Source organism: Zalophus californianus, chromosome 9, assembly GCF_009762305.2.
Source record: "Zalophus californianus isolate mZalCal1 chromosome 9, mZalCal1.pri.v2, whole genome shotgun sequence".
NCBI lineage: Eukaryota > Metazoa > Chordata > Mammalia > Carnivora > Otariidae > Zalophus > Zalophus californianus.
Window position 1 is genome coordinate 48,268,303 of NC_045603.1, and position 18,312 is coordinate 48,286,614.

General features: G+C 40.6%; 1 long non-coding RNA gene across 2 annotated transcripts in view; it reads right to left on the minus strand.

Moving 5' to 3' along the window:
- Positions 1–18,312, minus strand: part of LOC113923123 — a 36,974-nt gene that overhangs the window by 6,648 nt on the left and 12,014 nt on the right. For both annotated transcript variants that reach the window (XR_003520180.1, XR_003520181.1), the window contains exons 2-3: positions 8,259–8,378; positions 8,018–8,153 (exon numbers count right to left, since the gene is read on the minus strand). This is a non-coding gene — a long non-coding RNA (uncharacterized LOC113923123). The remainder of the gene's footprint in view (positions 1–8,017; positions 8,154–8,258; positions 8,379–18,312) is intronic.

Here is an 18,312-nt window from a genome sequence, read left to right on the forward strand (position 1 = left end):
CAATACAGTGATATGTGTATTTTATTTTGTGTTTCTGTTATTAATGATGAATATAAGTTGTATATGCCTATTGATTAGTTATAATTAATAAATACAATTGTTTTTAATTTCCCTTTCATATTTAGTTAATTTTGCATTTATTTGTATCTCCCACCCACTCCCCCTTTTTTTCTGTAGAGTTTTTGGTCAAGTAATATAAGCTCATGAAACAGTAAGATACAGTTTTTAATATTTTCAGCAGGCCTTTCCACAATTTGATCCTAGTCTCATGATTTTTCAGTTTCTGTATTGAAGTTTTATGTTTTCGTATGGTGTGATCTTTCATTTCTTCCCTTACGTCTTTCGTCATTTCCAAGCTTAGTAAATCCTTTTGCCTCTAGGCATTTGATACTCATTTTACCTTTCTTCAACTAATTTCTGTTGTTTGATTTTTCATGTTTACTTACTTAATTTATCTAAAATTTATTTTGGTGTGTGAAATGAAATGAGATTATAAATAAACTTTTTTTCAAACTAACTGATGACTCACATAGCACTATTGACTAAAGCTTCACTTGCTCATTGATTAATGATGTCTCCTTTATTGAATACCATGGTGCTATATTTCGTGGGTTCTGGTTCTGAGCTATACATTCTGTTTATTTTTAACCCAGTAATACATATTTATTTCAGAGGCTATAGAATATATTATAGTAGGCTATATCTGACAGGATTAGTCTAGTCTTAGTTTTTTTGTACTCGTTTTCTTTATTTCATTTCTATTACTTTTCTGATTTATTTTAGTGTAATTTGGTTGTGTGTATGTGTGTATATTATTGAAATTTTGACAGGAATTATTTAGAATATACAAATTTATTTTGGAAGAACTGGTGTCTTTACTATAGTCAAAGAAGAAAAGCTTCTTTAATCTTTCAGACTCAACAAATAGCCGTAACATTTGCTAGTACTTATCAGAGTATAATGAAGGGTTTAGAAATTGAAAATGCAAGCAGGTTGATTACTATGGTAAATAACTGGTTCGCACAATCACCTCAACACTTTAGTCAGGCTCTATAGCAAGATCCTGTTTTGTCATTATCATTATCACTATCGTAATTTCATAATAAGCATAAAATGATCCCATCACTTTCAGCCACAGACACGAGGTCAACAGGTTACAATTAATTACGGGTTAGGTGCTAGATGCTGGGGGTACCAAAAGGTAGAAGACTTCTTCAATGTGGTAGAAGGCTTACTGTGCTCTTTCATACCTCCAGGCTTTGTTCCTTCTGTCATTCTTTCTGCTTCTCTTTTTCCAGTCCATCAAGATCCAGTTCATGCATAACTCTTTGTTGGTCTTCAAAGACCCTGGCAGTTAGTCACTTCCTTCTCTTTAACCTTAAGTAGTTGTTTATATTTCTCTGATCAGCTTGTCTCTGAGTTGTAGCTACTTGCATACGCTTCTCTCCTTCACTAAACTGAAGTCCTTGAGTGCAGGAACCTATGCTTTTCATTGTTATAAACTGAGTGCTAATTATTGAGGATGGACAATAGTGTTTATTCAATGAGTATATAAATGAATAAAAGAAAAATGTTTTTATTTCACAAACATTTCTGTCAGAAAAATACTGAAATAAAGATTTCTTGGAGATTTTTGATACGTTTCAAACATTTCGAAGCCATTTAATAGAACTTGGTGAAAATCAGATATTAAAATCTGGTTGTGTGCGTGTGTATATGTGTTGTAGGCAGAATTTCCTCCTCAGATTTCAAGATGACATATGTGGGTTAGTTGGCTCATCACTTTTGTTTTCCAAATAATTCTTAGCTTTAGAAAATATCACTATAAGCACACAGCAGCCAATAGGTAAACTTTGTGAGCTGGACCGAAATGTCATCGCCAAGCTGGACTTTCCCAGGTGGAAGGCCCATGTGCTAAATAGAAACTGTAGTGTCTACCTGTGAAAAACATTTACGTGTCAGAATTGACTTTATATGTGGATGGGGTTGATAATTCTCTACAGGGTACTTCCTTCAAAAAAAATCGTCTCTCTTCACCCACAAAGGAGCCATAGACTCTCGCCATTGCATTATTCTTTTAAGAGTGTTAAAACGAATTAAATCATTATGATGTAGAGCACTAAATTAGGCATTATTGGATTATATACATTTTTTTAAACCACTTAGTACAAATGGCCACCCCACCCTCAAACATATTCCAGATTCTTTGTAAAAGAAAGCTCTATTGTGTATTCCATATTCACAACCTTACCCATGAACACAATCCTGATTCCAACTCCTCCTCAACATAAGCTTGTCACCCACTGGTGCTTCACATCTTGGACTTGATCTTTGGTTCCAATTACCTCTTTGTAGCTTTGGCTCTATTTTCTCAGTCTTTCTGGTTCTCTACTTCCTGAAAGGTTTAAATTGTCTCTGGCCATTGTAGATAAATATATCCAATCTCTTAGGCCCTGGAGAATTTTGTGTTCAGTAGTAGATGGAGCTTCTTCTGGATTACTCTGGCACAAGTAGGAATTAAACCCTACAAGAGGTCTCTGACCATCAGTCAGGGGAACAATGACGGTAGGTGGATGGTTTACAGGAGACCAGCTCTTTGGAATAATGTTAAATATTGTATATTTCTGGCCATCACAATCAAGTCAGGACCAAGCATATCACATTAAGGAATGCCATATTATTCTAGGGTCCTATCATTCAGCATGACATTTTGTTTCTGACAGTGAACAACTAGCTTCATTGTACTTCAGTACACATCCAAGCAGGGTTCCCCACGTTCCTCTGAGAGCCCTCCCCACCAAAATGTATTTTATCAAAAGACTTATTTATAAGAAGTCTATGTAGAGCAGCTTGTCGGAAATGGTACACCAAGACAATGACCGTTACTGCAATACTGATTATTAATATTGACTTGTTTATTATTTACAAAATACTTTGCTTTACATATTATTATTTGGTCTCCCTGATTCTAACCTTACTCTGTGAAAATATATTCTCAACAAAATAGACCGTTAAAACACAAATGATGGTATATCACTCTTCTGCTCTAGACCCTGCAATGGCTTCCCAGGTACCTTTCCCAGGGATTGAAAATCCAAATCCTTAGGTTGACAATTCTCTGTGATACTTATTCTACCCCCCAAATCCTCCCTGTCTGCCTATAAAAGGGTCTCAAGTGCTTATCATTAGTATTGCCTGTTTAGTTCAGGGTCATTGGAACCAATTAAGTCAGATGATTTGGAACATATGCCCAGGCCTTATGATCTCCTTCCTTTTACTGCTCAGATTTCTTCTCACTTCCCAGCTTATTCAGTCCAGCCACAGTGGCCTTCTTGTCCTTCTTCTAGCACTGTACTTCTGGGATGAGCCCCACTTGGTCCTGAGCTATGGCATTTTTTCTGTATTGTCACATTCAACTTGCTAAAGTTTTGTTAAGGATTTTTACATCTGTGCTCCTGGGGAATATTGGTCTTTAGTTTTTCATTACTATCTTTGCCTGGTTTTGGTATTCAACTAATGCTAGTCTCAGAAAATGAGTTGGAAAGTATTTCCTCCTCTTCAGTTTTCTAGAAGAGTTTGTTTAGATATTCTGTCTTGCTTAAGTGCTTGGTAGAGTTCACCAGTGAATTTTCTTTGTGGAAAGGATTTTCATTCAACTTCTTTAACAGATTGTAGTTAAAAAGTAGATTGGGGAGGGTATATGTTGTAATGAACAGTGGGTATTATATAAAACTGATGAATCACAGACCTGTACCCCCGAAATTTTTTTTTACTCTTGCCTTTTTATTAGAGTAAAAAGAAAAAAAGAAAGAAAGAAATCTTAAAGCAGAAAAAAAGTAGATTTAATTTCTTAATAGATACAGGGCTATTCAAAATCTAGTTCTTCCTTCCTGAATGAGCTATGGTAGCTCATGCTGTTCAATACATTTATTAAAGTTGAGTTATTGGCATAAAGTTCTTCATAATATTCCTTTTTTTTTTTTAAGAGAGTGCATGCAGATCTGCAATAAGGACAGAGGTAAGCCGGAGTGGATGATGGTAGGTTTTGTTCTAAGTATAATGAGAAGCCATTTGGGTGTTGAAATCAGGGAGGTAATGATATCTAACTTACTTTTAACGATACCTCTAGTGGATATATGGAAAGTAGACTGTGGCAGGGCAAGAAAGGAAGCAATAAAAACCGGTCAGGAGACTACTGCAGTAGAGCAGGCACAAGATGATGGTTGAACCTGGAGTCTGTAGTGGAGGTGGTGGGATGTGGAATTGGTAGAGTTGACTAAGGAGTTGGATATAGGGTGTGAGGGAAATTGGTAGCCTACATGATTCCTAAGGTTTTGGCCAAAGCAACTGGTCAATGGTGGTGCCATTTCCTGAAATGGAGGACAACTGTGGAAGGGTTAGTCATGGGCTGAATTGTGTCTTTCCTCAACCCCACTTCCTGTGTTGAAAGCCAAATCCCAGTGTGACTATCTGTGGAGACAGGGGCTTTAAGGAGGAATTTAAGGTTAAATGAAGTCATAAAAGTGGGGCTGGAATCCAACAGGGCTTGTGTCCTTATAAGAGGAGGAAGACAAGAGCAATGTGTGTATATAGAGAAAAGGCATGTGAGGGCACAGCAAGAAGGTGGTCACTTGCAAGCCAAGGAGAAGAATCTCAGGAGAAACCAACCATGCTGGCACCTTAGACTGATAGTCTCCAGAACTGTGAGAAAGCAAAGTTCTGTTGTTTAAGCCTCCCAGCCTGTGGTATTTCATTGTGGCAGCAATACTACCCTAGAAAACCTAGCAAACAATACAGAAATGAAGATAGTTGGGGGGGGGATAATCAAATTCTCTATTAGACATGTTGAGTTTGAAATGTCTATTAGACTTCCAAGCAGAGAGGCTGAGTAGGCAGGTGGATATATAAGCTCAGGGAAGAGATGGAAGCTGGAGATGTAATGGAAAGGTATTAGCATAAACATGATATTTATTATAGGGAGAACACATATACCTGGTTTCTGTGTTCCTATGAGGAACCTCCATTAGTGTTACAGTCCTGACTTCTCACTGTTTTCAGAGTCCCACTTCCCTAGGAGGAGTATTGACATAACTTGATTGGTGAGTTTGGGAAAAAGAATCAAATTTCATTAATTTTCTGGTATCTTTTTGGGATGTCTGCCTTCAGAGAGTATACATTTTCTAATCTTTCAGGTTGTGAGTTTTTCAAGATGCAGTTTGCACTGGGAGAAGCCTGTGGTTATACAAATGTTCCTATGATTGAATGAGATAGTCAGCAAAATATTAGCAAGTCTAGTTACCCTGTGACTCAAGGGGAAAAATAGTTCTACAGAGTTCCAGGCAGAAGGACAAGAACCACCACATGCAATGGTTTAACAGAATTGAGCTTTGCCTGGAATTATGTTCTGCAATATAAATATTTCAAAAACCAGTAATAGAGGTGACATTTTGATCTTTCTTTGACCCTATATCTATGCTAAAATTGATTGTGAACTTTAGGGTTCACTAGATAAAGTCATCTATCTAATGAATACCAACAGAGAAAATCATAGGGTCCAAACATAGAAACTTGGGGCTTTCCAACAATTAGATGATGGGAGAGGAATCATCAAAGGAGATTGAGAAATTAAGACTAGAAGAAACCAAGAGAGTGTGATGCTGGAAACCAAGTGAAGAAAATATTTTAAGAAGGAAAGAACAGTCATCTGTTTCAAAAGCTGCTGCTATGTTGGCCTAAATGAGAGTTTATGAAATTGGTGGTATGACCATCGCCTCTCTTTCCATTTAATTTCGTGAAAAGAAGAGAAAAGCCACAACTCCAGCTGGCTTCACTGGAGGCAGGATATCAGCACAGCCTCCTACATTCAATCACTTAGTTAAACATCTCCCTCAAGAAGGGTGACCGTCGTCCGGTTTGTAGATCAGGGAGTGAGTAGTTTCCTGAGATGCAGGACTTTCAGTGCTAAAATAGGGAAAATCTGGGGTAAACTGGAATGAGTTGGTTAGCCTGTCTTCAAGTAACACCCCCTGCAAACACACAATTACACACACAATCATAATCATACCACTGTGGCTAATTATCTTGTACCTCTCAAGGTAAGCTATTCCGCTGAGAATGTATATTCTTCTTAGTAGTGATGTAGACATGGATTGGGGGAAAGAAAAAGGAAAAAGGAAAATTGCTGACCCTTTCAATCACAGATAAGGACACTAGCAACAAGCCTACTTGCAATTGTGTAAGATAAATACCATGGTCTCCTGATGTGAGGTGGTGGTAGGGAGGTGGATGAGAGAGCATGATTCCATATGATGTGGTTTCTCCTCAAAGGTGGGGGAGGTGTTTTTGGGCATGTAAGTAAATGGTAATCCGTTATCAGAGTAGGGAATAGGAGGAATAGGAGATTTGGGAGACGAGAATGATGATTTTTGTTTTGAACATACAAGGCGGGGGGAGTGCCTGGGGGCCACGAGAGAGTGTAGTGCAGCAGAGTGTAGTTCTTAAGGGCATAGACTTGAGCCTTCCTGCTTGGATTCACATCCTACCTCTTCACTCATGACTAGCTCTGGGACTTTGAATAGACTTAACCTACTAGACCTCAGCTTTCTCATATATAAAATGAGCAGAATAATGGTGGCTCTGCCTCATAAGGTGATTGTGAGGAACAGTCTCTGACACATAGCAAGCGATAGCTACTCTTCATAGACTGGAGGAGCTAGATCTATGGGAAAGGGGCTAATTAAAAAAACAAAACAAAACTGAGCTGGCAATACACCGATATGGACACTGAGAAATGAGATGCCCAAAAGAGATGAACAGGGCAGGTGGGAGATTGAAGAGAGAGAGAGAGAGAGAGAGTGTGTGTGTGTGTGTGTGTGTGTGTGTAGGAGGAATAATAGTGGAAGGGCAGTTAGACAATATATAAAACTTTAAAGGTGATTGTTAAAAAGATAGTATGTTGTATCATGGTAATATATGAGGTATTTCTTGTCTCAATTTTCATTTGGAGTTTTTATCAATTAGCTGTTTCTTCAAAACAAACCTTGTCAAAATTTATTTTTTCTGCTCATAAATTGCTGTTTTAGCAGTTTGGGCAGGGCTCAGCTGGGTGATTCTTTTGCTGGCCTGCCTGGGGTCACTGATTTGGCTGCAGTCACCTGGCAGCACAACCGAGGCTGGAGGGCCTCCCTCACATGTCTTGAGGTTGGATCTACCTGTTGCCTGGGAATGGTCTCTTATCCTCATGCAGTCTGGCCCAGGATTCCTTATGTGGTAGTCTCAGGGCAGCAAGAGCCTGAGAGCAAAAGCTGAAAGGCCTTTTAAAGCCAAGGATCTGAAGTCATTTGATGCCCTTTCTGCTTAAGTGAAGTCACAGGGCCATCTCATAGTCCAGGGGAGGGGAAATAGACTCTATGTCTTAATGGGAGTGGTGACAAAGTTACATTGCAAGGAGGCACATACATAAGAATTGGACGAATTGTTGTAGCCATCTTTGTAAACTTTGTAAACAGATTAGACAACGATCTGATGTGATGTTTTTCATGTCATAACTGAAGGCCTACCAAACAGGACCTCAGATGCTTAACAATCTCCCTACCCCAGTTATGCCCTGAATAAGCCTTGTGCCTGATACATAAGGGTAAGTGATGGGTATGATAAGGGTAAGAATGAGTAAAGGTGCAGTTTGTACTACAGTTTGTATTCTGATGTGATATTACCTATTGTGAAACTCTCCTTTCATGAGAATTTGGGTAGCTGGTCAAGTGGACAACCAAGTGATCATAGGGATAGAACTAAAGAAGAGAGTATTCTGAGACCTGAGAGCTGGAGAGAAGCCAATATATCTTCGATATTGGAGAAGTCAAAGTGGAAACACAGTGAGTAGACCCCATAGAAACACAACGTCTCAAAGGACCAGGACAGAATGGAGACAATACCTACAGCACTCACAGCTCAGCCCTACTTTCCAGTGGGGTTTGCTGGGGGGGCTAACAGGACCCAAAGGCAGATGAGTACTTACTGCAGTGGTTGACAGGGGGACTTGGTACCAAAGAAAAGTGCCAGGCTAATGCTGCTCTGTTCTCTGCTCTGAAGTTTTTTTGGGTCATTGAAGTCCTTCCTCCTCCTTCTTCTCACTGGCCAGTCACAGCTATGAGCTAACCAGAAAGTGAGAGAAGAGGTCACAGTTTCAGTAAGGAATGGGTATGTTTTCTATTTGGGGTGCTTCTTCTACTTACCACCACTGTATCTACTATACTCACATTATCTTCAGATCCCAGTATGTGGCAGCACATTAGGATAAAGGCATTGCAGTGGGGGCAGAGGTCTAGGAGGCCATGTTGATGTCAAAGATGACCCTGGACTAGGATGGGTCACAAAATCTGCAGAGATCATAGGAAGATTGTTACCCACATTTTTAAAAAGCCAAACCTTTCCTGATCCAATCTTGTCTGTAGTTCCTAACGAGGGCCTCTGATTTTCATTTTTTTTCTGTTTTCCTTTTGGAATTTGAATTCAAGGAAAAAAATATTGAAGGGTACATTAGAGCACGGTTCTGATGTCAGACTATGTGAGATCATACACTTACTGGCTGTATGAGTGTGGTAAACATAACTAACCTTCCCATGCCTCAGTTTTTTTCAGGTGTAAACTGGGGGCGGTGACAGTAGCTACCTCACGTACTTGTTGTAATGAGTTAATGTAATTAAATGAGTTAATACATGTGCAGCTCTAGCAACAATGCTGAGCACATGGTTGGCATTCAAAAGGTCTTAGCTCTTATTGTGACTGTTGTTTTGTTGTTTTTAATTTTTACATGCCATGTAAGCCATGATGATAAAATTACAGAAAGATACCCCCAAATATTCCCATCTTAAAAATGTTTGCAGTTGAATTGAGGAAATAAGGTATGCATATATAAAATATTTAAAGATGAGTTAAAAGGCCATGTTTGAGAAAAACACTTAGACTAATTACCCATACAAGTATTGAGGATGATGAATATGGGGAAGGATGTTTAATAGGGGACCTACAACTTAAAAGGAGGGAGACCTTGAAGAAATGGTGTTTAGTTTGGGATTCTGTGGGAGGACCACCGGCCAGTGTGGACAACCACCTTCAGTCTCCCAGCGCCCATCCCCTCAGGTCAAATGTGGCTGGTGGGGAAGTGGCATGCTCTTTTCTACTGCTCTCACTTGACTCTTCTGAAACATTCTTTCACTCCACTTTTTTGGGTGTGTGAGTCAAAAGTTCAGGAACTTGTCATTCTCACATAGTACCAGATTGCTTGGGTTGAGTTGCAGTTTTCATCGTGATTTCAGAAGTCGAGTTTTCCACAACACTCTATCAGCTTCTCTTCAAGGGCATATGAAAGCTGATTTCAGAGAAAACAACGTTGGCCCTTCTTGGTGAAAAGTAAAGGCACTTCTTGAGCTTTGAACATTTTGTTTACTTCTCTGCTTACTTCACGTACTTTGTCCAGATTCCGTTATCTGGTGGAAATATGTGCGTAATTCTACAGTTGCCTTTCTTTGCACATCTGAAATTTTATGTGGCAGTTTGTTAACAACTACAGTTTTTTAGTTTGGTCTTCCTTAGTGGTTGTAATCCCATATTTCTATTTTTAGACCAGTGACAACTTTTGGCCCTTCCCCCTTAAGATTTTAATATATTGGTGTATTTTGGTGTGTATTTTATTATATCGGTGAAAGAGAAAATCAAATGTTTCCTTATACTGTCTCCCTCAAAATCGGTCTCCCTCATACCTGTGCTCTTCACTTTAACCTACACACAACACTACACAAATTGTCTTGCTAAAGCACAGGTCCGAGGATGTCCTTTCCTTTAAAAAACCCCTGATGACTTCTGTGGCACACAGAGTCAAGCCTGTGGTCCGTCATGTGACATTCAAGGCTTGCCAGAGCTTCTTCTACCTCCCAGGCCTCCTTCACTCTTGCTGTTGTTCAGAGCCCACTCCCCCTTCGCTAACCCTGTGTGAAGGGAGTTCTCATGCCTCAGTGCCTTTGATCATGCAAATTCCTCTCACAACGTTGGCCTTTCCTCGTCTCTTCCTAGATCATGTTTCAAGGACTTTTCTAACTGGCCCCTCCAGCTCTAAACAATTGGTCTCACTCTGGGTTCTCCAAGCTTTGGACTCTTACTTCTGCTGGTCGTTACCTGTTGGTGGACTTCTGTCAGTAAAAGCCACAGTTTATTTAGAAGTGTTGAGATAGTTGGCTTCAGAGACTGCCTTCTGAATCAGTTTGAGTTCGGGAAACTCAAATTTTAAGACCTCTAAATTGTCCATTCCAGCCATTATGTTTGTTGTCCATAGGCCCTCTATATTCTGACTTTTATTAGAATTTTATTAGAATTTACCTAGAATTCTGATAACACCTTATGAGCAAGTTGGAAATTAAAGGCACTTGACCTAGTATGGGTGCCCCTTTGGTGTCTGAGGTTCAATTTACATTGTCTTCTTCAGGCCTCACTGAGTTCAGCCTCATTAGACCCACTTTTACAGACAAGGAAGCTCAGATTCTGAGAGTCCAGTGATGTGCTCCTGAAGTACATGGGGGCAGGGAAATGCAGTGGATATAGGCATAGGTATCTGGAGACAGACTGCATGGGTTTAGAGCTACACTTCCTGGGTTTGAGTCCTGGCTTTACTGTTACCTAGCTTGTACCAGTTACTAAACCTTTCTGTGCCTCAGTTTCCTTCACTGGAAAATATGATAGTAGTGTCTTCCTTGTGGGTTTTATTTTTCTTAAGATTAAGTCACTGTATATAAAGCACATAAAACAATATGTGATGTGGTAAACACATATAAGTGTTAGTATTACTATTAGAATTATTACTAACAACTCTAATGAGCATAGAACTAAAAAGTGAATGAATCAGGATTTGAACAAAGTCTGTTTGGCTCCAAAAACTATCTGCTTGTACATGTCAAACTGTCTCCTGCTCTGCCCATTTGCCTTGAGATTAAAAGGTAGAGTGAAAAGTTCTTTCATCTTTTCCCTTAGAAATTCAAACCCTTTATCAAATTACTGTAGTTTAAAATGCATGACTAGTACCTCCTGCATACTTTCTGGAGATTGAAGGCTTTAGTAACCTTAGCATGAGAGAGACCAAATTCTGAAATTATTTTGGTTTAAAATGCACAACCAGTATGTCACACATATTTTCTGGGGTTTGAAGACTCCAGAAGCATTAGCATAAAGGAGACCAAGTTGTGCTTCCATACAAGAGCGTGGTAAAAACCACAGGTCCTACTAGAAAGTTTGTTCCAGGGTGTTTTGGTACAGTATTAATATTGGTATCTGCCTACTGATATCTGGACTCTTTACACCAGACCACATGGTAAGAAGGGACTCAAACCAGCCTGAGCGTGCTTGTTCCGGCACATGCAGTAGCAGCTCTGTCTCTACCTTCTTTCCCTCATTAAGGGGTGAAGGAAAGTTTTATAAAGTTGTAGGAGTGTGTCTTCCTCCACACCCCCCTTCCCCCTTCTTCTGTTCCACAGAAAGACATGGGCCCCACATTGCTCAGGAAGAACAAAGCAGAGGTGAGAGGTAGATAAGAAAGGTGTTATGTTTGGCATGACTGGTTTAGGCTTAAAGTTGGGCCTAAATAGACAGGGTGAATTTTTTATATCCCTGGGGTGTAACTTGCTGTGTCTGCATCCATATGATACCGTATAATTAAACAAGAGACTTAGTTTGTGAGATGCATTCCCTAAGAGTATCCTGCTTTTAATTTAGCTAAATTCATTTAAATCCAACAAACTCATTCTGGGCTTCGAGCCATGACATCAGACTAATTTCTGTGGGTATAAATTTGTATAAGATAAGGCCAGCTACTTCCAGGAGTCCTAAGTCTTTTTCAGAAAACAAATAAGTATAACTCTAATATTATGTGTTAAGTTCTGCGATCATGCAAGCAAGAGAAATGGCCTAGATGATTGGCTGGGGTCAGTGGCGGTAGGAGGAGTAATCAAGGAAAGCTATCCATGAAGAATATAGGAAATCATCACGTGGAAAAAGAGATGAATCCATCAAGGAAAGGGCAGGGCAAGACCTCAGAGATGTGAAAACACTGGGTTTATTCAACTGATCTAAAAATGGTAGCTTGAAAGTGTTCCAAATGTTTTTTAAGATGACCATTTTATGGCACCTATGAGGCAGGTTCTATTATTATTTTCATTTTATAGATGAAGAAACCAACTTGTCCAGTAATATAGCAGGGAAGTGATAAGACTTGAACAAGGCAAAGCACCTCCAAAGAAAGATATGATGGTTAGCTGTTAAACTTGACTACTATTCTTTATACAGCCTCTCTAGGTTGCCTCTTCTCAACAAGGGCTAGCCATCAGAATCACGGGGGAGATTTCTACAAATGTACAGATCTTGGCACTTCCCCCAGGGGGACGCTTCATGCCTCTTCTTGGTAAGTGGCTCTACTATTCTGCTAGTTGCTCAACTTTGAGCTTCAGAATAGTTCATGACACCTCTTCTTTTTTGTTTTCCACCTTCAGTTCATCTCCAGATTTTCTCAATTTTCCACTGGAAATTTATCTTAAATTCTCCCATTTGTGTGTCCACCTCCACTTTCAGCACCCAAATCCAAAATATCCAAACCAACTGTACTTTCATCTTCTCTTCTGTCCCCCGTCTAATCCATCCACTTCACAGCCACAGTGATTATATTATCCTCTGGCTCAAAGTCTTCCAGTGGCCCCAGGTTGCCCTAGGGATTAGTACAAACCTTCATGACGGTTTACAGGGCTCTGCATGGCTGAGCCCATGCCTGTTCTCCCAGTTTATTTCCTATCACCCTTCCTCTTGTCCAGCCACATGGATGTTCTCTTACTTCCTGCACTGCAACAAGCTCATTTTCTACCTCAGGGTCTTCCCACATGCTGCTGTTCCTTCTGTGAGAATTTTTATTTATTTATTTATTTGTTTTTAGAGAGAGAGCACACAGGAAGGAGGGGCAGAGGGAGAGGGAGAAAGAGAATCTTCAGTAGACTCCACGCCTAGTGCAGAGCCGAACATGGGGCTCCATCTCAGGACCCTGAGATCATGACCTGAGCCGAAATCAAGAGTTGGATGCTTAACTGACGGAGCCACCCAGGCACCCTGAGAACTATTATTTTCATACCTGGCTCCTTCTCAGGTTTCAGACCTTACCTGACCCTCTTTGACAAAATGTCCTTTCTGTCATTTTCTTTTAGGACAAGCTGTTCTTTTATAGCACCATATGATTACTTATTGAAATCAGTGTTCCTAGCATAGGCTTAAAGGTCTGTGAGGGTAGATATTGCACCTGCTGTATTCATCATTGTATACCTTCTACCTGGCCCAATGTCTGGACCAGAACCGATGCACAGTACAGTTTTAATGAATAAGTGATGGACAAAATGGATTTAAAGCTGCGTGAGATTGGAAAAGAGGTCACTGCATTTAGCAAGAGGCCACTGGTAATGTTCACTTGGCTTCTTTCAGTTAAATGATGGGGAAGAAAACAAAGCAAGTGAATCCCAAAGTTGAATGAGGAAGCAGAAAGCAAATCAAGTTAATGTTATGTGGAGGAAATAATAATTACCATGTTCCAAACCTTGAACTAGGCACTAAGCATTTATTTAATCATTGCAGTATTTATTTATTTGCGGGGGGAGAGAAAGAGAGAATGAGCACGAAGAGGGGGCGGGCAGAGAGAGAGGGAGAAGCAGACTCCCCGCTGAGCAGGGAGCCTGACACGGGGCTTGATCCCAGAACCCCAGGATCACAACCTGAGCTGAAGGCAGTTGCTTAACTAACAGCCACCCGGGTGCCCCTCACTGCAGTAAACTTATGATCCTGTATTATCTCCATGTTTTGGATAAGGTAAAAAAAACCTCAGAAAGGTTAAGTAATATGCCCAAGGTCACATATCTATAACAGAGCAAAACCAGGACCAGGCCTAATTTCGGAGTCCATGCTCATGACCAATAAACCAATGGCTCTTGAGTGTGCAGAAGAATCATGGCAATGGGTGACCTATTAAAACCACTACTATCAAGAAATTGAAATTCTGCTACTATCAAGAGAATGAAATTAAGTAGGTCTCTGAGAATCTAGGCACAAGCATTTTGAGTGATTTTAAGGCAGGTTGACCTGGTTTCCTGCTCTATGGAGCATCACTCCATGCTATGCTTCACAAGAGAGTAGATTTTAGGTCACTTGCAGCTTCTGATCTAGGTTCTAGGATCTCTAAGACTTCATTTCATCTGTAATTGATGAAAATGTTTTCTAGGGTCCCCGGGTGGCACAGTCCATTGAGCGACCAACTCTTGGTTTCAGTTCAGATCCTGATCTCAGGGTTGTGAGATTGAGCCCCGCAGCTCTGTGCTCAGCAGGGAGTCTGCTTGAGATTTTCTCTCCTTCCTCTGCCCCTCCCACTTGTGCTCCCTCTCAAAAATAAATAAATCCTTTTAAAAAAAAAGTTTTCTCACAAGCTTTGGTGATTAAATGGGCTCGTTTGTGAGGTGCTAACATATAGTAGGTGCACAATAAATGTTGGCCCTCTCTCAGACTTTTCTTTCAGGAACTTTCACTAGGTTAGGAATAGAAGAAATAGGCAGTAGTTTGAAGTTGTGCTAATTTCTGGGAAAGTTTTATTTTTCCCCCTGTTACCTCCATTTTATAGATAGAGAAATAGAGTCACAGAGTTAAGTAACTGGGCCCAGCATCACAGCAGATAAATAGCAGCCTTCCTAACTTCTGTGCGATGCTGGTGTAGAAATTAGACTTGGAGAGACGTCTATAGTAAATGCTTATTGAATTGAATTTCAAATCTAGCTATTCTTTCTATGGCTTTTCTCTTAAAACAGAATATAATCTTCTCTTTCTTCTTTGTTGACTTTTGTCTTTCACTCTTTTTAAATATATGTCCTTGTGTTTTTATTATAAACATCAAATTCTGTTTAGGAGACCACATAGTATTGAAATCAAATAAATACAGTGTGTCAGGTAATAGGTGGACCATAAGCGCAGCTAAGGTGAATTGTGGTGTGGATGCTTAGAATTTGTTAATAGAAGCTCCAATAACTCTAGAGGCTTCAAAGTAGCATGTGTGAGAAGAATGTGAAGCCTTTGCCCAGAAGGGTGGGATGACTTGCTCCTGGCTCCTTGCCTCAAGCTGGGTGAGATCAGTAAGGACCCTGGGACCTTGTCTTGGGCCTTTCCCGCCCAAACCTCACTGATTCTATGCTTTGGCTTTTCTTCAGTTTTTCTCTGGCTGTGTCTTCATCATGCAGAAGCCTGTGACTCCACTTCTCTCCTTCTGTGGCTTTGCTTTTGGAGCATGAATGCATATGCCAGAGTTGAAGGCTCTGCCTGCATGTCAGCTAAAAGCTTTAGGTCTGTCTGGCTTGCCTTAGATAAGACCTCAGTAAGAGTCCAGGATTTTTTTCATCTGATGTTTTGGTCCCTTAGTTCTTACATCAGTGCTTTTCCTTTTAAGATTCACTTTGTTCTGACATGTTTCATATTTGGTCGTAGTGCCTGGGTTTTTAGATGCCCTTTATCTCAAAATCTGTTTGTATGGTGCACTAGCAATATGTATGTTCCTCTTGCTCTTTGTGCCATGAATAACAGTTAATCTGACTACCTGGGAATAGACTCCATTCTATTTTCCAAATTTAGTATGTGAGTCAGGGTTCTTCAGAGAAACAGAACCAATAGGAAGTATAGATACAGAAATTAAATATTCATTTTAAGAAACTGGATCATGTGATTGTGGAGGCTTTGTGAGTTGAAAATTTGGGGGGCAAGGTTGGCAAACTGGAGACTCAGGGAAAGGTTGCAGTTCGGATGTAAAGGCAGCCTGCTGGCAAGCCAGAAAGAGCCAGCACTGCAGGTGAAGTCTAAAGGGCAGTCTACTGGCAGAATTCCTTCTTGCCCAGGGGAGGTGAGCCTTTTGTTCTATCCAGGTCTTCAGCTGATTGGATGAGGCCCACCTTCACTAGGAGGGCAATATGTTTTACTCAAAGTCTACTGATTTAAATGCAAGTCTCTTCCACATATCCTCATAAAAACATCCAGAGTAATGTTTGACTAAATATTTGGACACTGTGGCCAGCCAAGTCAATACATAAAATCAATCATCATGAGCTTATTGTTTTTCAAACCGGTTTCAACAGAACACTATTGTATATGTTAATAGATTGGCATGAATATGGAGTTCAATGGTTAAATATATTTGTGACATGTCACCTACTGTACCTCCCTCTTGGAGTGTCCTATTGCACATTCATCTCTTAAAGACTTTTGAGAATTCCTGAGGTCAGGAACATTGCTTACTTTGTGCACTGCTGCCCAAGGAAGGCAGGATAGCCCTGACTGTGGTGCTTCCCTTGGCAGCTGCCACCTCCACCAACACATTGGGGGGAAGTTGTTTCCCTAAAATTCCAAAACTTGAACCCTGGTTCTCAGACCTAAATTGCACAGAAATGTTTGTCTAAGTGCTAAAAATATGTGTTACCAACTAATCCAATAAAATAGGACTACCATTTTGTTTGGCTGTCCATAGGCTTTCCAATAACTGCCAGGCAAATGCTTAGCATGTCTGTGCTGCGGTGAGGTTGAGCTATCATGAGCAATGCTTGGTCATTCCAGTTCTGTTGTTTTCTCCTTTGATAACACCTTCCCATTTTGTTTTCACTTCTCTGTCCCATGCCATTTCACCTCCCTCTTTTGCCACTGCATGTTTCTTCCCTATGCCTCAGGGAGCTCTAACCAAATGAGTTCTACCACAGAAAGAGCAAAGGTTTTATTGTTTTTATTAATGCGTGCAGTTTTCCTTCTATACTAGGTGGCAAAGTCTTTTACCCTGTGCTATATGCCAGTAGTTGTCTTTCCCTAATTAAACTACCCACAGGCTGGAATTATATTATGCACATGAAGTGATAATAGATATTGTTAGTGATGTATAAACATGTGCTTGTTGAGTTTGATGGGGTTTGTAGAATTAAACCAGCTGGGAGAATCTAGGCTTTCTACCTCCTCAAACCATGGGCTCAGGTTAGATACATGGCTTTGACATGACTTACCTTGAAATGCTTTCTGGAGGAAGCTAGTTGCATGTGTTCTTCTCATTCCTTCCATTCCCTTTATTTTAGGGAGAAGTGGAGGCAGCATTTCCTTGGTTTAGCATAGCCTCTTCCACCCCCCAATAATCTTTCCTGTTGAGATGGACACATCTACATATACACCTTTCCTCTACCTGTCCAATGGTTGTCATGTACTGAACTCAAGGTGACTCCTCTGAACGCAGAGAACCTTGATGTTTGTCTCATGAAAGACCTTCCATCCCAGCTCTGTCCATTGACCTGGATGTTTCATTATGCATGAGGATGAGTCACCCAGCCCTGTGGTTCCTGATGGCTCCCATTTCTACACCATAGCAACCCACTCCTATGATCAACCCTGCTTTGTAAACCACCTGGAACTCTTCTATCTCAGAAATTTAAAATCTTTCTCACTTATTATAGATTGTTTTTCTTGTACTTATTTTTCTTTTAAGAATGTAGGTACTCCTAAGTGTTTTAAAACCTCAGCTGTTCTCAAAGGATCACTATTGTTCTTTCATTCTCCCTAATTCCAGCGTCCTCCAGGATAGGAGAAGAAAGAACCATTGAAGACTTACAGTGGAGATATTGGAATGAAAATCCTCTGTGCGGTGGAAACCATTAGTGATAGCAGTCTAGGAAGACCAGGCTCATGCCTTCCATTGCCTTCTCTTGCTCTGCCCCACTTTGTCCCCAGGCTAGGAAGGGGTGGTGTGGGTGCATGCTGTTTAGAGGCCTGAGGGTTGTAAGTAATAGATAAATAGAAGGGGTGAAGAGATCCTTTGGGGAGCTGGTTTGGGCCAGATCTAGGGCTGGTGCTGGCTGGTGCCAGGGCCAAGACAGAGCAGGGGTCCCTGACACCAGAGCCTGAGAGTACGACACTGAAAGGAAGAAGCAGGAGGCTTGTGGCTTGTTAGTTTTTTGGATCAGGGCTTCCAGGGAGAGCTAGAAGCAAAGTATGTTTCCTTCTGGGTCATTCTATATAATTCACCAGGGTTGAACAAAAGGCAAGGATTCAGGACTGACGCCTGGCTCTAGAATCAAGAGTATGCTACTTTGGGATATTCTGGAGACAACCTAGCATGGTGGTTATGGCGTGGACTCTGGAGCCAGACAGTCCTATGTGACCTTGGGCAGAGATCTTTACCTCTCCTGGCCTCAGTTTCCTCCTTTCTAAAATGGGAATACAAATAGTAAGGAGTAG